This window comes from Ailuropoda melanoleuca, chromosome 3, assembly GCF_002007445.2.
Source record: "Ailuropoda melanoleuca isolate Jingjing chromosome 3, ASM200744v2, whole genome shotgun sequence".
Taxonomy (NCBI): domain Eukaryota; kingdom Metazoa; phylum Chordata; class Mammalia; order Carnivora; family Ursidae; genus Ailuropoda; species Ailuropoda melanoleuca.
The window spans coordinates 76,237,923-76,256,332 of NC_048220.1; positions in this window are offsets into that span (position 1 = coordinate 76,237,923).

Consider the following 18,410-nt stretch of genomic DNA (forward strand, 5'->3'; position numbering starts at 1 on the left):
CAATATTGAGTCTGCAAAACATCCTAGTTCATTAGTTCTGGTCAAAAGAAAGACTTGGTTCATTAGTCTGAGGAATTAACTCATCCATCATACACATTAACAGAAAAACTGGACCTCAGCTGCTATTCTTTCTTTTACAAATGATCATTTTCCCTCTAATGTTCTCTATCCTATATTGATAACCAATTATTTTTTAGACTATCTTGCAGCTGATTCATAAAAAGTTTGTTCTTGTCACAAAAAACTTGATGCCTTGATAATATTTTACATATAATTTTACTCCAATTTTTGTTATATATGATATACTTTTTCATTGAAACTTCACCCAACATTCTATTTTATTTATTTTTCTTAAGATTTTATTTATGTATGTCAGAGACAGAGAGAGAGAGAGTACATGCACAAGCAGGGGGAGCAGCAGGCAAAGGGAGAAGCCAGCTCCCTGCTGAGCAAGGAGCCTGATGTGGGACTCAATCCCAGCAGCCTGGGATCATGACCTGATGGAAGGCAGACACTTAACCGAGTGAGCCACCTAGGTGTCCCAAAACTTCACCCAACATTCTAAAAGGATGGATATTATTCCATGCAAATTTGAGCAATCTCCCTAAGCCTCACTTTACTCTCCTGTAAAGTGTGATAAAAAATAATTTCTATTTCATAGAGTTAGATGTGAAAAAGTGATATAAAACCTCTAGCATAATATCTGCATAGAGCAAATATTCAAAACATTAAATATTGAGTAAAATATTAAATAATCATGAGTTCTATCTAAAAATAATAGAAGTAAGGGTGCCTGGGTAGCTTAGTTGGTTAAGCATCTGACTCTTGATTTTGGTTCGGGTTATGATCTCAGGGTCATGGGATCCAGCCCTGGGTCTGCCTTTGCACACAGTGCAGAGTCTGCTTGAGATTCTCTCTCTCCCTCTGCCCTTCCTCCCACTCACATACACTCTCAGTCTCAAAATAAACAAATAAATCTTTAAAAAAATAAAAATAAGATAAGTATATGCTTATTGTAGAAAAATGAAAAATACAAAAAACTGCAATGAAGACCATGTACCTATGATTTATTTAGTGATAAACATTTTATGTTTTGATTGCAGATTTACTGGTGGGAAGATACGTATATATTTAGCTATGTATATTTATACTGACACAAATACACGTCTATGTGTACATATATCTAACTACCATTATATGTATATATAGATAGCTATTTAATTAAGACCACATAGCTTTAACAAAAATTATAAGATAAATATATACTTGATCAAAGATTGTATCATGGAAATTTACCTTATATCTAAATATTATTGAAACAACATAATTTAAATACCTGCACATTATTCCTATGATATAGATGGTTCAGAATTTATTAATTCAATATCCTACCACTATGTATGTATTTTATTTCTATTATCAACTACTACAAATAATCCTGCATTGAAATAATTTGTATATAAGTTATTTGTAAATAGCCTTTTATTCCTTAAATTCTTTTACTGAAGAGTGAAATTTTTTAAATTAATTTTTCTGAAGAGGGGGGTTATAGTGGTCATAATAACAGATTTTTTTCAAGTAAAAATGGATTTTGAGAGGTCATTTACTGCAAAACTATGATTTTACAGTTAAGGCAACTGATCATCAGACATCTAAGAGGCTTGCTCAGGGTTACACACATAGCAACTGCATAATTCATACGAAGTCTAGCCTGCTGATTCCCAGGACATTCCTTGATCTTGCACCTGCACAACATTCTCCAAGAGTATTTCAGGTATTTAATTGAATATATATTGCTTTTCTACTTCTCCGAATTTGACCTTAGATTAAATTTTTTGATTAACTTTTAATTCAGAAAGATATTCTTTTTTACTTCTTCAGTCTCAGGTACAACTGATATTTTCTATTGCAAACAGGCATGCCTTAGAGGTCTGCTTTCCAATCCATTCAGAGGACTTGTTTACACATGATTTATCTTCTTGCTACCAGAACTTCCTCCTTTATAGATAAGTATCATTATCCAGCAGTAAAGACTGTCCAATTATCACTATGGATTATGCCAATGTAAGCAGACAGACTAAGGTTTTGCTTATTACATCATTTTATAACTATTATTTTACCTTTGTAATGAGCTCCAGGGTAAAGGTCAATGACAAATCCGGCTGATATTTCCCTTTTCCCCAGTTCTAGCAGTGTGCCTTAAACCTGGAGAAAAACAATATATATTTGTCAATGAAATTGTATTAATTTTTGGAGGAGGATTTTAATTATAACCAACTTTAAAGTAAAATTAAAACACAAATTAAGTGTTTTTACTTTCTAACTCAATTTAAAAATCAGACTAAAATAAAGAAGCTGATAATGAAATAAAAAATAAAAACAATTTACATGGTATTCTTTTACAAAATTTTCAATTTCTACCCCCAATTGTCAATAAAATATAATTTTACAAGGTACAGAAATCAGAAAGTTAGACATGGGTATGTAGTTTGTGGATCCATTTGAAGAAAATCTTTGACTTTAATGCTTAAGAAGATTACTTATCTTCATTATGCAAGCTTTTTCAAAAAGAAGATGCCTCAAAAAACATCTTGAACCAACTTTCTAAAAAGTATCTTTATTAATTAACATCGATATTTTTCAGGTATTGGTATTTCAATATATCCAATTCTAGATTCTTTTGCTTTTAAATTTCCCACATCTCCACCTTCTTCTTGACATTGGCTCCTCTCTAACTGTTGATGTATAAGGATTGTTTTCATGCCAATCTTAATAATTTCACTACGGGAACACTGATATAATTTGAAAAAACATTTCATTTTAATCTATTCTGTGAAATAATACCTTTATTCCAGTGGCAGTCAACATAGCTTTTTTTTCTTTTTCCTTTTGGGTTATTAAATAATTTATTTTCTAGATTGCACTTTTAGAGGCCATAGGAGTAAAGATATATCACAACATCATAAATAGCCTTTGGGGAGACAGCAATCATTATATCCCCCAATAGATCACAAGAACAGAATGTCTTCAGCTACAGCTACTCAACAGAGTCAAATAATCCTCATATTAAATGTATTTATTTTTCACTGATTTCATTACAATTTTGGAACAGAGTAACTTTCTTTCCTTTTTCATTTTTCCCTAGGCTCTAAATATATCCAACATGTTTTAAAAGATAACCCAAAAGATTCTATTTACCTCATATTTAAAGATAATAAAATTTACTCTGAGTTGAAAAAAATAAATGCATTTTATTTATTTAATGTGGACAAAAACAATGGGTACATTTACAGAAAGCTGACAGAAATTTCAGACATATTTATAAAACTGATGTAGGAAATATAACCATTAAGGCTTAGAATACACTGTTCTCATCCAAAATGGACTGTAGCTTAAAGCATTGCAATTTTTCCTCTTTTAAATTGATTGAAGGTCATCTAAGGCAATTTAATTTCTCTGAGAATTAAAATTCTGGATGTGGTATTTGTCTAGAAGCTCAGAGCTTCTAGCGTTTTCTTCTTATCAAATCAAAAGGGCATTACTGCTATTCCTTGTTTAAGGAGGGCATACCTTCTCAGATTTTTATTGTTTTCAAGGCCATATTGTTGATTCTATTGTCATAAAGTACTCTGATACATGGGCACTGTGATCCATAAATTAATAAATAATAGCGCTTGTCTAACCACAGGCGCCAAGGATTCTCTGCAGCCTTTGTTTCCTAGAGTATATTCAGCACCCTCCTACCCTTATTTCAGATGCTACTTTAATTAAGCGGCAAATGCTAAGAGACAGATGATTTTTCAGGGTGATGGCCAGGCCCCTTATCTATCAGCATTTTATTCTAGAATTTCAAAGTGATTACTATTTGGATCTGTACAGTAAGAAAGAAAGAACGATGCAATTACCAAAAAATAGGCACTGACTGCTCTCAACACTGCAACTGTGACTGTAAAAAGACAGACTAAATGCATCCCCTTTCACAACTGTAACTTACAGAACAAACTTTTGCATTATATTTTATCAAAAAATAAGAAGATACCAGGTTCATGTTTAGGTATAAAATGTGACTATCAAGCCAAAGTCTTGTTTGGACATCATTATTGAAATAACTGCATCAAATTTCTTCAACTTTAGGCAGGATCTAATACTTTTCTTTTCAAAATTCTGGTAGGAACAGAGAGATCCTTGGGCATTAGCCATTGCTAATTTAAGTTCTTACGGAAATGCACCTGAATGATGTTGGCAAAAACACCTGGAAATAGAGGGCATCATTTTCAACCAAAATAAATCCCAAATAAAACAACGTACACTATGTTATGAAAAACATGACCATAAAAATACCTATTTTCCATCTTTCAGTTAAGTATTACATGTAATGTAAGAAATGTGAATAATCTGTTTATAATCAAATGTTAACCATAACACAAGAAAATATTTGTCTTAGACGGGTATGCCAAAGAAGAAAATTGCTGTATTGCATTACAGTAAATGATGCGATCAATACTAAATCTTTCTCAATTCTGAAATAAAATGGAGCTTATCTTCAAGATTTAGGTAAAATAACTCAGTAAAATTACCTTAGCCAATCAAAGCAGCAAAACACTCCTATGCTTGCCACTGACTTAAAAGAACAATTAGTCTCTATAATTGTTTTATGCCTAAGAAATGACTTAGTTGATATCTAGATAATTGTTCCGATACTTATTTCTAATCACTTTTTCCCACCTGCTCTTGGAATAGATTGCCACTCAGCTCATTGCTAAATTTTATGATTTTTTTAATCTTAATAAGATTTGGATTAGAACTAAGAAATCTTATGAAACATTATAGCCAATTTTATATGTGTATAAACCATGAATATAAGCCAACATTTCTATACATTATCAGGTAATAAAGAATCTGAGCAAAATTTATTTGCTTAAAAATAAAATAAAATTGTGGTCATTTTGAACATATTAAACACAAAATCCTGAAACTGCAAATATCAGTATAGTAGAAATTCCGTGGTAGCAACCCAACTTCAATTAAATGTTTTCATTAAAATAAAAACCTTATTTAACATTACTTTTGTTTATAGTTACTATTCAAGGAGAACATATTTTACATGATTCAAAAATAAGTTGTTTTAATCTCACTGGCACAACTGTAAACATTTTACCAATTTCTTATGTACATCTCCAGTGTTATCCTAAGGATTCTTCCCATGTCAGTATGTAGGGAGCTTATAGTATTTTATTTTGTAGAGGATAAATATTTTAAAGAAATTATGCCCTACTGGTGGAATTGATGGAAATGAAAAAATGATGAACTGTTATTTCCAAAATTCTGTTTATTATTTATTATTATAAATAATTCTGCAACAAATAGTCTTGAGTGCTATTTTATAAACTTGCAGATATATACAGACAATAAATTCCCAGAAGTCAGATTATTGGGTTGAGTGGATAAATAAATGCCTTTATAATTTTGATATATATTTTCCAAAATATGCTGCACAGGAATTGTAGCACATTCACCCCCAAAATTAATGAAAAGACTATCCCTGCAATCTTGCCAGTGAGTATACTGTCACAGTTTGTATTTCTTCCAATGTCTTAAACAAAAAATGGCATATCAAAATAACTTAATTGCAATTCTCTGATTATGAGTAAAGGAGAGTATATTTTATATGTCTTAAATCATTTATCTTTCTTTTTCTTTTTTAAGATTTTATTTATTTACTTGAGAGAGAGAGAGCACAAGCGGTGAGGAGGCGCAGAGGGAGAAGGAGAAGCAAACTCCCCGCTGAAGAAGGGAGCCCAACATGGGGCTGGATCCTAGGACCCTGAGATCATGACCTCAGCTGAAGGCAGATGCTTAAATGACTGAACCACCCAGGTGCCCTGATCTTTATTTTTCTGTGTAATGTCCCTTAATATCCATGTTTGTCCTCTCCTTTTTTTTCTATTGAATTTTGAGTTTATCTTATTAATCTTTTGGAGTCCTGTGTATATTAAGGCATTAGCCCTTTTGTCTATGATGAGTTGTCAGTACTTTTTCCCTATATTATTATCTTTTCATTTGCTTATAGTATTTTGCCTTCTAGATTTTAAATGTAGTAACCTTTATCAACCTTTAATTTCTGACCTCCAGATTTTGTGTTATACTTTAAAAATATTTATCCTGTCCCAGATTTTTTTGGTTTTTCCTCCTAAAATATGTACCTGTATTTACCTCTGGTACTTTAATTACTTCATATTTTTACATTTTTATCTATTTGAAATTTATTCTGAGGTACAATGTGGTGAAGTATGAAATAAAATTTATCTTTTCCTTATGTCCAAATACCAGTTATTCAGAAAGTCTAATTTTACCTTATAGACTTGATACAGACCTTTACTGTGCAACAAAACACTAGGTATAATTCAGTCCATTTCTGGACTTTCTATTCAGTTCAATTTTTTTTCCTGTTCATGTGCCAAATTCAAATTTTAATTATTAAAGAACTACGGAATGCTTAGGAAAGGCTATCCCACCCCCTTTACTTTTCTTTTTCAAAACTTTTCTGTATATTCTTAATTCTTTATTTTATAATTTATAGATTAGAAACTATCTACCTCAAGGAAAAAATAACCATGATGCTTATTTCTTTTTAATCACAGATTTAGCAAATTGTTGTGGTTAAGGACACAGATTATGGGTTAAATCCTTTTGCATATCTATAAATAGTGATATCAACAATACTACTTATCTCGGGATTATTTGGAGGATTACAACACAGGTTAATATATGTCAAGATCATAAAAGTACACCTAAAACACTGAAAGTATATAAGCTTAATTATTATTATATATGGCATTATTATATTAATATTAAAATTATGAATTAATATAAGTAAAATTGAAAGCCTAATCGTGCTGTCTTCTTACCCAGAAGATGGTTTATCTTTCCATTTATAGAATGGAAATAGAATTTTCCATTTTGACCAAGAGTTCTTTTTAATGTTTTCTCCATCTGAACATATTAAATGTATTCCTAGACTTTTTCTTTTAATTTTTGATGTGATCAAAATTACATATTCAAGATTATTTTAAGTGTTGCAATAATTAATAGTGTATGCATTCTTACTGAAGTATATTATTCCTTATAATCGGTATACTATAATTTATCTTACCTGGTCTTGACTGGCATGTGAATTGTGTCCTGGGTTGTTGGTACTAACTATACTCATATAGACATTCTTTTACTTATGTTGCACATACATAAGAATCCATATAGTGAATACCTAGGAGTGAGTTTGGTGGATTTGTGGAATGCACAATTTCAAATGCATAATTCCACATGGTTTCCCAAATGGTTTCGTCAATGAATAGTCTCACCATAGTAGCATTTACTAATTTGCTTTGCTCCATACTGTTGGAAGTTGGGAAAAAGTGTTGTTCGACTTTTAAGTTTTCATACTGTATCTTAATTTTCAGTTCTGTATTACTAAAATAATGCTTAGACATCTTTTACTATTTCATTGGCCATTCATCTTTCCTCTTCTTTGGAATGACTATCAATTTCATTGCACATTTCTTGATGTGGGCTTGACTTTCTAACAGAATTTTGAGAGCTCTCTGTATAATCAAGATACCAATCCTTAGCTACGAACATTTTCTCAATTTTTCTTGTTTTTCACTTTTCTATGATCCATTTTTATAGATATAGCCTCTTATTTTATTATAAAGCAATTAAAAATCTTTATTATATGGCTTTCTATTTTTGTTTTAAGAAATCTACCCATTTCTGGGGTCAGAAACATATTCATTCATATGAACAGTGACAACAAGAAAAAAATCCAAATAAATTATTCCTTTTACCCTTGGCATGATTATGAGCTTTACTAATGTTAAACACCTGTTTAAAAAATATAAATAAATATTTGGAAAGACGTTTACTCCTATGATAGTCCTAGAACTTTATTTTATTAACTCTCCATCCTTAACCATTCAGCATATAGTTAACAGGTCTATAGCCATCCCATTTGTGAGAAGAGATGAGCAACCTTTATGATATATGTTCCCAGCTTCGTAAGATCACACACCAACTATCAACCAATGTTTCTTTGGAAGGTGGGAGAGTAATGTTGGAAAATTGTCAATTTGCTTCCGAAAGCTCTAAAATAGATCTAAATAGTTCATTAATTGAATTAATTCCAAAGCGCCTCTGTACCTAAGACTGGATTTTCACTCCCTATATTATTGTCCTTTGCAAATATGTCCAGGTGCATAGCTCATAGCCCTGGTTTTACACTTATACATATATGTATATGATGTACAAAATATATCTTCTAATAGTACAATTTCAACTTAGAAGTTTCAAGTTAGAATATAAACCCCTCTGATGCAAATTACAATCTAAACACACATACACACGCCACAAACAAAAACATTAAATTTTGAAATAAAAAATCTCTCCTTTTGAATTAAAAGAGTAATGAAATTTATACCCAAATTCTTATTATTCTCACCTTAGCCCATAATGCTTGAGTCCTAAGCACAGCTATGATTCGTTCTGTAACTGCAACCTTATCCTTATGAGATCAAGCATAATTATTTCAAGACTTCATAATGTGAATTATTTCATCCCTATTGCTCTTATATTTCTCACATTTTTTAGTAAAAATTTTATTCAAGTTTGTCGGGAATACAGAAAAAGACATAAATATATAACAATAAATTTTCATGACATTAACATCTCATATAATCAGTACCCACCCAGATTAGGAAAATGAGATATCACTGACACCATAAACACTTATCATGCCCTCCCTGGTCACGATATCCTCCCCCTCTCAACCCAGAGAACCATTATATTGATATTTAACTTCATAGTTTAGATTTGCTTATTTTTGAAATTCATATTAGCAGAATCACAGTGTGTATGTTCTTTTGTGTTTGGTTTCATTCTCCAAGTATGCTCTTTTATCTGTAATGAAACAGAGCAATTGCTCATTGATATTTATTGCCACAGAGAATTTCATAATGTAAACAAACTACAATTTATTTATCCATTGTACAGTTGATGGACTTTTTTTTTTCCATTGGAGCTTTTTTTTTTAAGATTTCATTTATTTATTTCCTTATTTGAGAAAGAGAGAGAGAGAGTGAACTTGAGGGGGAGAAGCGGAGGGGAGGGAGAAGAAGGGGGAAAGAATCTCAGCATGGAGCCTCAGAGGAGCTTGATCTCATGACCTGAGATCATAACCTGAGCCAAAATCAAGAGTCTGGTGCTTAACCAACTGAGCCACCCAAGGACCCAGAGCTATTTTTAATAAAAAGTAAATATACTCATATATGTCTTTTGGTGATTACATATTCACATTAATATATAAATAAGATTATAATTAACTGATCACAGGATATGTTTTATGTTTAGGTACTATAATGCCAAGAATTTTCCCAATAGGCCATACCAAATTTCATTTTACAAGTGGTGAATGAGAGTTTAAGCTGCTGCATTTTTTTGCCAAAACTTAATATTACCTGTCTTTTATTTTTAAATAACTTTTTAAAAGGTTTTATTTATTTTAGAGAGATAGAAAGAGCGGGGGGGGCGCACCTGGGTTGCTCAGTCGTTAAGCGTCTGCCTTAAGCTCAGGGTGTGATCCCAGGGTCCTGGGATAGAGCCCCACATCGGGCTCCTCCACTGGGAGCCTGCTTCTTCCTCTCCCACTCCCCCTGCTTGTGTTCCCTCTCTCGCGGGCTGTCTCTCTCTCTATCAAATAAATAAATAAATAAATCTTTAAGGAAAAAAAAAAGAGCGAGGCAGGGAGGAGCAGAGGAGAGAGGGACAAGAAGACTCCAAGCTGAGTTGCAGAGCCTGACACGGGGCTCCATCTCATGACGCTGAGATCATGACCTGAGCAGAAATCAAGAGTCAGACACTTAACCAACTGAGCCACCCAGGCATCCCTATATTACCTGTCTTTTTAATTTTAGATGTTCTGATTGATGTGTGATGGCATTATATTATGGCTATAACTTAGTCATTTGATGAATAGAGAAGTTAAACATCTTTTTCACATGTAAGTGGTCACCAGAAACCATCCTGTGTAAAATTCAAGACTTCTTTCTCTTTTCCATGGGTTATCTGTCATTTTCTTATTTATTTGTAGAATTTTTTTATGTATTCTGGCACAATTCCACTGTTGGAATATTGTCATTATGATCTCTGAAATTTTGATTTGCCTTCTCAATACCTTAATTTTTTTTTGAATAGACAGAATTTCTTAAACTTATAGTCCAATTAATTTTTAATTTTTTTTCAAATATTTTATTTATTTGAGAGGGGAAAAAGAGAGCATGAGCTGAGAGGGGAGGGAGGGGCAGAGGGAGAGGGACAAGCACACACCCACTGAGCAGGGGGCCCCACCCAGGGCTGGATCCCAGGACCCTGAGATCATGACCTGAGCCAAAGACAGACACTTAAACGACTGAGCCACCTAGAAGCCCCTAATTAATTTTTTATGGTTGAATTTTCTGTCCTTTTAAGAAATCTTTGTCTACCAAAAGCTCATGAAAACATAAAAATATTCTTCAGCATTTTCCTCTAAAAGATTTACCATTCCTGTTTATATTTTTTATCCATATGAAATTGATTATTTCTTTGTAGAGTAGAAGTGACATCAGTCAGTATTCATTTATCCTCCTCCCCAGATAGTATCTATTTGTCTCAGCACCATTTAACGAAGAGATCATGGCTTCCTTTCTGCATTAAAGTGACACCCTTGCCATAAATAGAATGACTATATACACATGATGTATGCATGAGTATATTCCAACGTCCCATTAGTTTTGATTTCTTATCTTAAACCAAAGGTGACATGTATTTCAGTGGAAATACAGATTATTGACCTGTCTTCTTTGCAGTTCTTCCTTTTTCTATAATTCTCAAAGTTTTGCTTCCTTGTTCTTGGTTGATTCAAGAGTTCTAGATGCTTTAACACACACATGCACAGTTGTACACACACACGCACACTTTGTATATATAAATAATATATTATCAATTATATGTACTATAATATATTCATTTTAATATTCTATTCTACCATGCAAGTTGTGTAGTAAGTAAAGGTAGGAGACACAAAGACTTGGCAAACAACCTTGCATTCCTGCAAGGCAATCCTAGCTCCAAAGTTCCCTATGGGATTGGCTAAGGCATTTGTGACTTCACAGCAGTCCAACTTTTTCCTCTGCTCAGTCATGATTCTTTCACTCTCTCACAGGTGCTATCTCAGAGTCTGATTTCTAGTGAACATGACCTGTGATATAGTCAAGGTACACACACACGCACACATGCCATTTGCATTTGTTCTTCATCTTTTTTCCTAAGCAACTTTATTGTGCCTAGAACTTGCTATCTCTGTGGTTTACTCTTCATATAGTATGAAAAGATAATATGGTATCCAAGATAATCAGAAATCAGATCATTAATCCTATGTTTGCCATTTTTAGAAAACAAGTCAATCCTTAGCTTCTAGAGAAGTTGCTCCATAAAGATTTTATTTGAACAGCTCAATGCTTGGTAATGGAGTGATGGTGGTCCTGGTGGTCAGGACCTGTATGAAGTGCCTTTGTTTCCTATCCAACCTACTCAATGAAATGTAAGATGTGAACTCAGTCTATCATAGTCAATGAGAACTTTAAGCTAAAACTGCACGAGTGCTATTAGTGCATGCTACACAAGCACCTTTCAGTGTGGTAAATATTGTCCTGCTCAGCAAATCTAAAAAGATATGGTATTATCTCTGCCAAGCTTATTATCCAGACATAGCTGCACCTGTGTTGTTCCACATCAACATTCTAGTAAAGTCTCCTTTGGCTAAGATGGCTTTTATGTACCACACAATTTCTGAGGCCAAGGTGACTGGTATATACTTTTCCTGCAATGGCCTATATGTAGTTCCTGAGACAAACAGCCTCTTTTTCTTTTCTGAGATGCTAGATTTTTTGTAAGTGAGATCTTCAGCTTTTTTAAGTTCTGCGCTTACAATCTAATGCATGTAGCTCTCCGAAATAGCTACTAGGTTATGGCCAAATGTGCCATAAAATTCACTGATTTGCCACCTTGAAAATGCCGCTTATTTGGCATTTAATATTTAATGCCACATGTCCAGATTCTAACAGTAAAAACCAAACAGCACAGCCATTTAAGTGAGCCTCATGACTCCAAAATATTGTCAAAAACCAACAGTTTAAAGGGTAAAGCCATGTATTATCTACTCCAAATGAGTCTTTGTCTTTGTGTTTTGCACCTCCAAACAGCTATCCTTTATAACACTTTCCGATTTTAATTTATCTCCCAAATCTTCAGAAGAGTCTGCCCCTGTAACGGTATGAAAGAGGGAGCAGAATGTATGCTACCAATGGCTGGCTTATTCAGAAGAGGAAGAGAAAACAGACAAAAGCTACCTTGATATAGCCATTGCCTCCCTCAAAACTTTATTAGATATGTCACGCTAGACACTTGTACTATAAATTTCTGGACTCTATTTGACTTCAAAGCTTTTCTAATCTCATAAAAAATATTTCTATATTCTTTGGAAGAGTCTGTGGAAAAATAATTGACTCTGTTGAATGGTTGAGATTGTCTGTAAAATTATTTGAAACTAGTATCTTGTGTGTTTGTATGAAAATATATAAAAGGGATGTGTATAAAATGTATAAAAGGGATAATACCTGAAAAAGTATTTTGCTCATTTTGGTCATGTTTTCTCTATGTTAATGCATTCATTTTCTCTCACTTCAACGACTTTTTTTCTCTTAATGTGTTGTATATGGAGAGAGGCAAGCTAAAATCTACTATGATTATGACTTATTGAATTTTCATCATAAAATTCTAACTTTAGATTTCTGCATTTTGAGGCTATTCTATTGGGGTATATAAATTTAAGAATGTTATATTTTCTTCTTAAGTTTAAGTACTTATCTTTATATTATGACTATCTTTACCTACGTGAGGTGTTTTTGTTTTAATATCTATTTTGTCACATATACTAATATATTCACAACAGCTTTAATTATGCTAGTATTATCCAGGTATCTCTTTTTCTTTAATCCTTTAATACCAAGGTTTCAGTGTTCTTAGATTTTAGGTGTGTCTCTAGCAAATAGCAAAGGACTAGATTTTTAAAAATCCGTCTCAAAATATTTATTTATCAGCTATTTTATCTCCTTTAAGGTGACTGTAATTAGTCACAAATTTACATTTCTTGCCTATATCTTATTTTGTCTCTTCATTTGTTTCTTATTTTCCGTTTCATTTATTTTTTTTTATTCCCACTATATTCTGACTTGATGGAGCACATTTTCTTATTTCATAGTTTTCTACCAATCTGCAGTCATATATTCTACTTATTTCTAATAGTGAGTACTTAAAAATTGTACATATATATTTACACTAATAACCCAAAATAAATCAATACATACTCTGAACAAGAGATTCATGAGAAAAAAGAGAGAGAGAGAGAGAGACCAATTCCAGATTTGGTACAGAAAGGTAAAAGATAATCCTGAAATTTCTTATCATGCCACAAAGAGAGATAAGTTAAAGAGTACTAAATTATATCAGAAGGACTCAGGAAACAAAGTGAGATGGCTCTTCCCTTTGAGCAAAGATCAGACAATCTGATCATCAATAAGAATCACAGTGGTAATGAATTTAAAAACATCAGCTGTGTGTTAATGCATGCGTTTACAATGATACTAAAACAAAAAAGTCAACATAGGAGGATGCTAAATGCTTAACTCTTTATTTTGAAAATTGATACCATTTTTTTCTGCCTTTGTATAAAAAGGGCATGTCAGAGTAACCAAATAGCTGATTACACCAAATAATTTCTTTTTATAAAGTAATTTTGTATGTAAAAATTAATTTTACAATAAGACTATCATAATTTTGCAACCCCTAGTTAAATGATGGATTGAAACAATAATATTCACTGTTTGCGGATATCACAAACATGAAATAGCCAATTGAAATCAAAACAGCACTTTGAAATGAACTTGTCTAATTACCAAAGTCTTGAGGTCTCTCTACCAATGTACAGAAATTACACAAAACAGAAAAACCTGTTAGATGTGTTAAATAGCTGCTTGGGGATATAATTAGCAAAATCAACTCTTAGAAATTCTGTCAAAATCATGACCGCACTTATTCAACAAGTAAATTGTAACATACATACCCACACTAACACAGAGAGAGAGAGAGTGAGAGAGAACCCATAGTTTAAACCTGTAATGTAATAATGTAATAGATATATAAACTTGTTGCAATGTATGAACCATCTTTGAATATTCAACCATCTTTGAATATTCAAGCAATTAAACTGTTTAAAAGTATGACTTAGGGGCACCTGGGCAGGTCAGTCCGTTAAAGCATCTGCCTTCGGCTCAGGTCACTATCCCAGCATCCTGGGATCGAGCCCCATGTCAGGCTCCCAGCTCAGGGGGGAGCCTACTTCTCCTGCTCCCTCTGCTGCTCCCCCTGTTTGTGCATTCTCTGTCTCTCTCAAGTAAATAAATAAGACCTTTAAAAAAAATGTATGACTTAATCAGGGAAACTTGGACATGTATTGACTAATGATAACTTATTTTTAAGCATTATAACAATAGCTTATTATAAGAAATTCTTATAGTTTATAATATTTTGGATTAAATGACATATGCTAGGATTCACTTCAAATTAGTCTTTTTTTTGTTGTTGTTAAGATTTTATTTATTTATTTGACACAGAGAAAGAGCACAGCAGGGGGAGTGGCAGGCAGAGGGAGAGGGAAAAGCAGGCTCCCCACATAGTGGGGGCCTGACTCAGGACTCAATTCCAAGACTCTGGGATCATGACCTGAGACTAAGGCAGACGCTTAACCAAATGAGCCACTCAGGTGCCCCCACTTCAAATTAATCTAACACGGAATTTCTAATGGATGAGATAACAGATCAAACAAGATTAGCCATGCTTCTATAATTGCTTGATATATATGTGAGTTTATTATATTTTTTCCATTTTATAATATGTATGAAGTTGTTTATAATAAAAGCTTTTTATTTTTAACGATTTTTAAATTTATTTATTTTACAGAGAGAGGGAGAGAGTGCATGCAGGGGGTGGGGTAGAGCAGGAGGGAGAGGGAGAGAGAATCTCAAGCAGATTCCCCATGCTGAGTGCAAGCCTGATGAAGAGCTCAATTTCAGGACCCTGAGATCATGACCTGGGCCAAAACCAAGAGTCAAATGCTTAACTGACTGAGCCACCCAGGTGTCCTAAAGATTTTTATTTTTAAAGATCAATCCTTATGTTTACGATTTTTTTGTTTGTTCATACATTGGAAATTTCTTTGATAGTAAATTGTTTCTGTTTGTCTAAATTTTTTTTTATCCTCAATCTAAACATAACTTTGCTTTCTTTGGTAACAGTACATGGAAAGGAGAAACGAGAGGGAAATTATCTGCCTATCTCTTTACCATCTCCAATGCGCACTAAATAAAGTTCATTTCTCAGAGGGTTAAGTCTTCCCGTCCTTTTGGACGGTATCATCTGGAAGTTACCGATTAAACAAGATCCTTACTCTATATTGTGGCATCCTGCTCAAGTCAAAAGCAAAGAAGTTGTTTATTGTTTACCTGCTCTACTAGAATGTAAGTTCCATGAGAAGGAAATTTTTTTTTTGTCTTTCTCTAAAACATACCCCTACCAATTAAAACAGAGCTTGCTATGTTGTGAACTTAAAAAAAAAAAAAAGTGAACCTGAAAATAAATGAGTACACTTTGTTATATGGGAAAATTTCACCCACAGACATTTAAATAAATCTCTTTAATGATAGTGATATCAAAATTATGTTTTTATTATTTCCTGGGTAACTGAATAAATAAGAAAAAAGCACCCAAGGCTATTTCTAATTAAATATTATTATTGTGAGATAAGTAATGTAGTTAATATTATCACTCAAGATTTCCTAGTACTTGAGTTATTTTCTTTAAAGGAAATAAGAAACTGTACAGTTATTTTTAAAATTTTAAAATTAGAAAGAGTAATATGATCTATGCCAGACATTTTGGATGAAATACCATTGCAAATTCATGCCTGATTTAGTGAGTGAAGAATGCCATTTTCTCCAGCACCACTATGATTCCTGAACCATGGAAAAATAACAAAAATAGCTTTGCAGAGGACCACAAAGGAATTTTATCTTTATCATAAGTTTGATAGGAATATTTAAGTCCCAGACATGTGGTAATGTTTAGGGGAAAGGGGGGGGACTCATTTAAGGTTTTAATGATTTCCATAAAGAGAAATGCTTGGAATATTTTTAGGGAAAATGAATTTCTGGCAATCTATCTGAGTTTTAAACTCTGGCAACTGATATTGGTTTGCTTTACATTACTCGAAATATATTTCCCAAAATTATTAGTACTTTGACAATTTCTTTTGATGCTATTGAAAAAAAGAGAAGGGCAAAAATGACAACTAGTTCTTGTCAAAAAAAACAACAAAAAAATCCACGAAACATAGAAACCCAACACAAGATAGTTGTGAAATAATGCTACATTGTTTCTAAGAATAGAAATTAAAAGCTTCTTGACACCATATCTTTATAATTATTTACTGTAATTAATTTTGATAATTTTGAAACTAATCATTGAATAAGTGATGGCTGTACTGTCAATTGTAAACAACCTAAAAACCCCATCAACCACGTTGCAGTCAATTAAACTGGTTGTGCATAAATGCAGCAAAACTTTAACATGCTTTATTCTCAAGACTATTCATGAGCATAACAGACTATGCTATTTCGATGCAAAATGCAGTCAGCTCTTTATTATCCTCACTAATGGTGCAGATAATTCAAAGTGTTAGATAATCCCCAAACCATTTATTGTGGCATAGAAATAAACCTTTTAAGGTTAAAAAAATCCTTTTTAAAATTGGATTTCATTTATCCACTGAGAGTTAGACACATCTGAGACCTTTCTGCCCTTGCATATAGCAGACAGGGATGAAGGTTCTCCTAGCCCTCTATTAATATTGCAACTTTTAGTCCATACTTTATTCAGTGAGGCATTATTTTGCAACACTTTCAGGACTGTTCGACTGATCGATTGATTTTGCTTACATTTCTAAATAAGAGACAGGTATACTTTTTTTTATAAAAGTAATGGATTCAAATTTCTTCTAAGACCTGTCATCCTGCCCTTGCACTAAATAGCACTCAAATGTTTGAACTGTGGTTTGAAAAAAATATTACATTCAGGGGCGCCTGGGTGGCTCAGTCGTTAAGTGTCTGCCTTCGGCTCAGGGCGTGATCCTGGAGTTCTGGGATCGAGGCCCATGTCAGGCTCTTCCGCTGGGAGCCTGCTTCTTCCTCTCCCACTCCCCCTGCTTGTGTTCCCTCTCTCGCTGGCTGTCTCTCTCTCTGTCAAATAAATAAAATCTTTAAAAATATATATATATATCCTCATCTTTCCAGCCTCAAATAGTAGTTTAAAAAAAAAATATTACATTCATTCTTTCACTACCAGTCTTTCATAATACTCTACTCTGTGTTATATAATACTTTCCGTTATCTAATTGGCATCCAGTAAATATGCATTATCTTATTTAAAAATTGAACAGCAGGATATGTATATACATTATAAGAATCCCTCCATTACAGAACCATGATTGAGAAGGGCACTACAGATTAAGTTCTGGCTCTTCCAGAGAGGAGAAAATTGCTGGGGATGTCCATGTCCCAGAGAGAATTTTTTTTCTCCATTTTGCATTTAAAATAAGACGTAGGTTAACATCACTATGAAATGTGGCTTTTCATTTACAGGAGAAATATAGAAAATGTTTCTATATCACAACAGAAAAAAAAAAAGCATGCATTAAAAGACCTTACACTGTCTCTTACTTATAGCTTATAATCTAAGTTAATGAGAAGTTAAATGAGAAAACTAGGATGCAAAGAGATGAATTAACTTGCTAAAAGTCAAGAAAAGAAATAATAGGTGCATTTTTTAATATGCTGTTTTATTCAAACAGAAGAATGTAAGAATATTCTATATACTATCACATAATCCCATGGAATTTCTACTTGAATTTGAATTTAATTTAATTCTAGGTTCCTCCTTCTCCTATGTGTTCTTCCACCCTAAGAATAGTAAATCCTAGGGGCGCCTGGGTGGCACAGTGGTTAAGCGTCTGCCTTCAGCTCAGGGCGTGATCCCGGCATTACGGGATCAAGCCCCACATCAGGCTCTTCCGCTATGAGCCTGCTTCTTCCTCTCCCACTCCCCTGCTTGTGTTCCCTCTCTCCCTGGCTGTCTCTATCTCTGTCGAATAAATAAATAAAATCTTAAAAAAAAAAAAAAAGGATAGTAAATTCTAGCTGAAAATCTGTATGTCA